Consider the following 6,636-nt stretch of genomic DNA (forward strand, 5'->3'; position numbering starts at 1 on the left):
GTGTCCGCCTGTCAGTGGCGGTTACAGAGACTCCGCTACAGTCTGACAATGTGACAGTGTGACAGTGTGACAGTCCCGCAGTGACGTCCCCTCAGGACGATACCCGCCTGGCCGCCATCTTGCTGCAGCCTACAGCACTGTGACGAACCACTTGCAGGAGGAGGCAACATTCAACGATGACGATGATCATCGCGATAACATTCTCAGTGGCCGACCACGGGCACAGACAGCGGGGATGAGCTTACATCTGATAACACCGCCTTGAGGACCGCCAGGGGAGCTTACACAGGAGGATACAGTCGCGGGCCCTGTGACGTGTCCAGGCCCTGACAGCGCCCCCTGCTGCCCTCACAGCCCCTGTGTTGCCCTTTCACTGAGCTCAAGATGCAGACGATATCCGCTCCGTTTTTCTTGAATAATCGTGCAAAACGAAACAGGAAGTGAGTCACGAGGACGAAAACGATTGTCGTGTACCTGCCAACTGCTGTGTCGGGCTAACGGCCTTCCTGTGTGTATGTATATACATATACATGTCTGTGTATGTATATACATGTCTGTATACGTGTGTATATGCATGTCTGTGTGTATATATGCATGTCTGTGAGTGCGTGCGCGTGCTTGTGTGGTGAGACTCTCACGATCGGTGCTTGTGAAACTCTCATTCACGAACATAGACATTCTGCTCCCAGCGCCCAGCTACTCACGTGACCCTGTAACCTGATTGTAAACACAAAATAAACTGCTTATTATCTGGTACAGAGTAGGTCAGCTTGAATCTCGTCTGTTTGCGGGGTGAGCGATGGTGCGTGACTTCGTCCGATAAAAATGTGTTTTTTGACCCAAAATGAATGTGCAGCCGATAAATGACAGGATAGTGCACTGATGGATATATACATATATATGTTATAACCTCGCTTCGGACTTGTTTTTCTAAAAAAAAAACATGTGATTCGAGAGATATCCAACTCCAATGGTCAATGGCCTAGCAATAAAGAATGTGTGTCTCTGTCTCTGTCTCACTCTCTCTCACACACACAGAGTAGTTTGTAAGTTTCTCTGTACACGTGTACATGTCGAGTGTATATACATATATTGTGTGTGTTGAGGGATGAGATGGTAAATCACTCAGTGCACTGCGCCTGCAGCCAGTCGACTCCGGCACCAATGTCTCGACCTCACAACTCAGTCCAATCTTCATCTTCACCATCGTCTCCGTGAGGTGCACAAGGCTACCTCGGGGTCAAGCGTGGGGTTAAGTGTGGCCTGCAGCTACTTCACAAGTTAGTGGCTTGCATCTTCCTTCTGCCCACGTGAGCAGGGACCAGGCTGTCATGGTTACACACTAGCTGCATGGCTAACACACAGCAGGCTGCAGAAGCTCATAAACATCAGATGTAGCTGACTGCTTCACTTTAGCCATCCAGCTAAACTTTAGTCATCCAGCTAGCATCTAGCTTCCAGTGCTCCTGGCCCTGCAGGCTTTCTCGTCTTCAAAAAGTTACAGGAACAGATAAAGGTGTCCGGCAAATGAAAGTAAATGGTTCACTGTGTCTAGTCATCGTATTTACTTCCCCTGGTAAATCAGGGACTTTGTGCTCAGCAGCTGCTGCCAATGTGCAGAGTGAGATTGTATATATAGTATATATACTGGCGGGCGGGCCAGCGGGCCGGTCAGAGACAGGAGGCGGGCCGGCCTTTGCCCAGGTCTGGTCTACACCATAGTCGAGTGGGCCAACCTCTACAATACGGAACCAAGATTCTTAAAAACATTTCCAAAAAGGAAAAAAACAGAAACAAAGGACAAAATCAAACAAACGGATGAGACTGTAATACTGGCCAAACCTTCAAAGTGCGTGGTCCTCCTCCATCACTGTTCTCGCCTTCTCTCAAAGTGGCCAACAACAAACAGACCTGCTTGTGATCGAATCTCCACAAAGCTACCAAGAGCGAAAATATCCCAAAAGGCCTAAACACAGAAAAGAACATTTCACGGCAAGTCTCCAGGTCGCCATGCACATCACATCGTTAATAATATCATTAGTGATGAAAGCCTCATCACCATCGACAAATCATGGAACAGTAAATTTGTCATCAATATCGGGCGTGCTTGTTGTGTCTCTCTGTCAAACTGTAAATTATAGTTAATGGCAATTAACGAGGGACGAGATCGTCCGTGTGATATCACAAACGGAAAGCTGTTTGGGAACTTGTTTTTTCTTTCTTTCTTTTTGCTGTTTTTCAAGCTGGTTTTATTCACATCCCCAGCGGTGTGACCCCAGCAGCCGTTTGTAGGGGTGACCCCGATAACCTGGTGGGTACGAGCTGCAGCTAATGTGACGGTCAGCCGTCATCAACCTGTGACCTGTGACCTGAGGTAGACTACGCCAGCCCTTGACGGTGTCCACTTAGCCGCCCCCTGTCCCTCCTTACTCAGTTTCAGCATTGTAAGGGCTTCAAAAGGGGGGGGGGAGACTACTTCTGCCTGATTAGGGGCGGATAATTACTACCCTCTCTGGAGTCCCTAGACCCACGTCTAGCCACATCGGAGGAGAAAAAGTAAGTGGGATAAAGGGAGGTAATCGGGTAAGGGGAGGTAGTCCGACTCCAGACGCTCTTGTACAGCAGCAATTCAGTCGCTTTAGAGGCCGGGACGGAGGGGTCCAAATGACTTTCATTACTAGTTTGCTGGCTTGCCCAGACGGACTAATGCGACCGATGCTGACCGTGGGCTGCAAGGACTGGACGGGAGGGGACTTCCGTCAAAAGCAATTGATGCTCCTAGTCTCTGGCGCTCGCGAGGCTCCGTGGGTCACGACTGGCCTGGCGCTCGGCTGAGGAGGTATTGGTGTTATGAATTAATTAGCTGACTGAAGTGAGTGCTTGTCCTGACTTCTTCTTGCACCTCGGGTACAGTCGTTCACTGAGAACAGACACTGCTCCTCCTGTACATCGGCATAAACATCTACCTACAAATGGGCTGTTACACCTGCATTCTCACACCTGGACCGAGTGCCTGAGGCTGCTGTACCTGGAATACGACTGACTATTGCAAGTGTCAAACACCTGTCCTCACCTGCAGTTTACTTTCCGGAACTAGTCAAACCAGGCGTGACACGCTGTCTCCACACGCTGTCTCCACACGATGTCTCCACACGTGTCTCCACATCCACCCCGCATCTTTCTCTGGACACGTCACCCGAGACTGGGCATGGTGCAAGCGTGGGTATCATCTCAGGATTACGGTCCCTGCCGTCAGTAATCTGTGATAATCTCATCGTCTCCGCCAGGGGGCGAAGGAGCTTTCTCAGCTTAACTCCCTTCCTTGCCGTCTTGGAGTTTCTCGTGACGTCTTCCGCGAGTCCTCGGTGACGAGAAAATGAAGATCGCGAGTGAGTCTAAGGCTGTGAACAATCTCGTCCAGCGAGATGTACGCGAGACTAGTCGAGTGGTCCAACGGCTGTGGAAAACATAAACTGATACAGTCTATATAAATACATCACACGCACTCTAAAACACACAGGCACACAGCAGCTACACACACATACAGCAGCTACACACACAGACAGGAGCTACACACACAGACAGCAGCTACACACTCACGCGCGCGCATAAAGAAGCGTGACTGTCACGGCGCAGGCTCAGGCTCCCGGATGTTTTGTCTGTGAGCATGCGCAGCGCACGTGCTTGGCGTGAAGACAAAGGTAAAGACGATTGTTGTATGTCGTTAGAGGAAAGTTGGCGTTGCCTGATGCATTGTTTCTGTCTCGTGCAATTCTCGCGAGCAAGTGGAGGAGTTCTTGTCTTGCCGTCCTCCCCAAGCTGACCTCATTACCGGAGGTCAAACAGCGACCCGCCGCCTCCTGCAGCAGTTATAGTCGCACGGAACCGAGGCTGCACGCTGCCAACAACATCGCCAGTGATGTCGGCTGCTACATGTCAACTTATTACTGCCCTCCATCCTCCTCCTCCACTGTTGTGACATCCACCTGTCAGGTGTCGTCACGACCTCAAGACAACCAGTCGCACGCGAGGAGGTCCCTGTCTGTGGTGCACCTTCTCAGGTGTGTGCGTGTGTGTGTGGGTCTGTGTGAGCGTGTCTGTCTGTGTATCTGTGTGTGTGTTTGTGTGTCTGTGTGTGTGTGTGAGCGCGCGTTTACTATGTGCTAATGTATGAGAGATGGAGTGAGAAATGGAAAGACAACAGAGGTAGAGGAGAGAGGTCCACTTGAACAAAATGAAATGACATCAAACAGAAGTCGCCGCGAACTCGTTTCGACACACACACACTCACGCACGCACTCATACACACTCACACGCACTTAGCTGTGCACGCAGTGACCGACATGCGCAGACCGAGGTGAGAGAGCGAGTGAAGTTACCAAGAGCGAAGGCGGCGGACTTGATGGCGGACAGTGATTCACAATGTTGTAGATGTTGTTGTAGCGAGCATCAGCGGCATTCCGGTGTGTGAAGGGGGCTCACAGTGGAGGGTGTGTGGGGACAATACTGGAGGGTGGGGGCCCATTATTATCCCCCCTACTCAATCCCTCCCCCTGCACATTGCCGGCGGCGGAGGAGCACGTAGCCGCTAATAGCTCGCCAGTGAGCGGTCAGCTCTGTTATCCAGCGCGGGGCGGGCCCTTTAATCATCCCGATGGCCACAAATGGCGGCAAATATTTCTCTTGCTGAGAGTTTCCTCCCCCCACACACGGCGTGTCGCTGCGCGCTGCAGGTCGCAGGTCGTCAAAAAGACGGAGGAGGCAAAGAAAAAAAGAAAGTTTCATTCTGATGACGATCAAACCGCCACCGACTTCAAAGCAGCCATTTCGCCGCCTGCATCTCAAGGATGTCATCAGCGCACATTAACGGCCCTCCGACTCCCCACCCGCATCCACCCGCCTCCCCCATCCGCAAGACTTTGTCACGTGACCACGGCAAGTTCTCGCGAGAGTTTTTGTGCCGGCGAGTGTTTAAAAACTGGCGACACGGGGCTGGCGGCACGGAGCGGGTGTTTTTTTTGTAGAAAAAAGCTTTTGAAGCGAGTAGCACAGGAAGTTGTCTGGCGATTGCAGCTCCGTGTTTACGTGAGGAACCTGACAACACTCGGGCTCAGGTCAAGTGTCGAGCGGATACCACCGGGGTAGGAGTCGCCTGCCTTTCTGACAGTCACGCCGCCATGTTTTGCTCCGTCGCTCTGTCCGTGGCTACCATTCTTCTTTTCTTCCTTCAGTGTTCTTGTCTTCGGCGTGTGCATGGCGGCGAGAGATCAACCACGGCATCAGCAGCCGACAGGAATGTCAGAGCGGAAACAGGAGTCGACATTAAAACTACAGACACACAGCTGGCAAACACACTGAGTCGTACACACACACTTAGCACGTGTTGACAAGCGCGTGATGATTAGATATAGTGCGATAACACACACACATACACACTCACAGTCACACGTACACACGTGTTATGTTTTGATATTATGCGATAACTAGATAACACACATACACACACACATACACACGCGTGGTGATTTGATATTATGCGATCACACGCACACGTGCACGCAGACCACAAGTGGACGAGTCGGTGATTTTGTATTCATCCTGAGTACAACTGCTGTCCACACCCCGAGTGCCGTCCACCGACTTGTTGACGAGTGAAGAGACCTGTAGCCTTGTAATCATGTTGTCTGTGTGTACAGAGAGAGGACAGTTGGTGACGTGTGTACTTGTTGTCGAGGGCTTTGTACATGATGTCACCTGACGGCACCAGACGGCCTCTCGAGGGCAACTACTTACACTGACATCGAGAGTTCTAGACTGTTAGTGTGGCACTCACCTCCCACACAGACATTCACACTCACCTCCCACACAGAGATTACTCACACTGACCTCACACAAGACATTACTCTAACACCACATAAGTATGTACATTAAATTTATTGATTTGTTTACACATCACATTAACATGAGAGGTTATTCTATAATGTAAATCACCTGTCAATATTGTTAACACAATAACAACCATCATGCAGTCTTTTCCAACGCTCTGCTCAGCGACTGACAGAAGTAAAGTGACTCACAACACGCTGCAGCCATCTTGGCATGTGAGAGACACACGATGTACAACACATACACAAAGTAAGTACACACATTACACACGATGTACAACACATACACAAAGTACACACATTACACACGCTCGTCGTCAACCTCATGACAAACAAAGATGTGTAACCGTGTTTACTACACTTCTGTATGGACACCAGGAGTCGCACCACAGTCCGTCCTCACAGACAAGTTTGGTCTCAGTGGACCTGGGGCACTGGCAACACGAGGCTGTAACTGCCTGGCAGATTGAAGGAGGAAGAGCGAAGGATTGTCTGTCCTCCACGATCGACGTCACCGATGTTCCTTGTGGTCCCCTCCTTCCTTCATGCAATACTCTCCCTGTCTCCCATGGCACTTTTCTGTGTCCCCCTGTGTCCCCCCTGTGCCCCCTGGCTTTTGCTTGTTGACTGATTTGTTGTACTTGCCACTGACCTGTAGACGTTGAAGGTAAACTATTCAGCACCTGACATCGGCCGTTCACTTTCGCTGGGAGTGGTTCACAGGGTCTAAGCCTGCTGTTGCTTTGCTGTT

The sequence above is a fragment of the Pomacea canaliculata genome, linkage group LG3 (assembly GCF_003073045.1).
Source record: "Pomacea canaliculata isolate SZHN2017 linkage group LG3, ASM307304v1, whole genome shotgun sequence".
Lineage (NCBI taxonomy): Eukaryota > Metazoa > Mollusca > Gastropoda > Architaenioglossa > Ampullariidae > Pomacea > Pomacea canaliculata.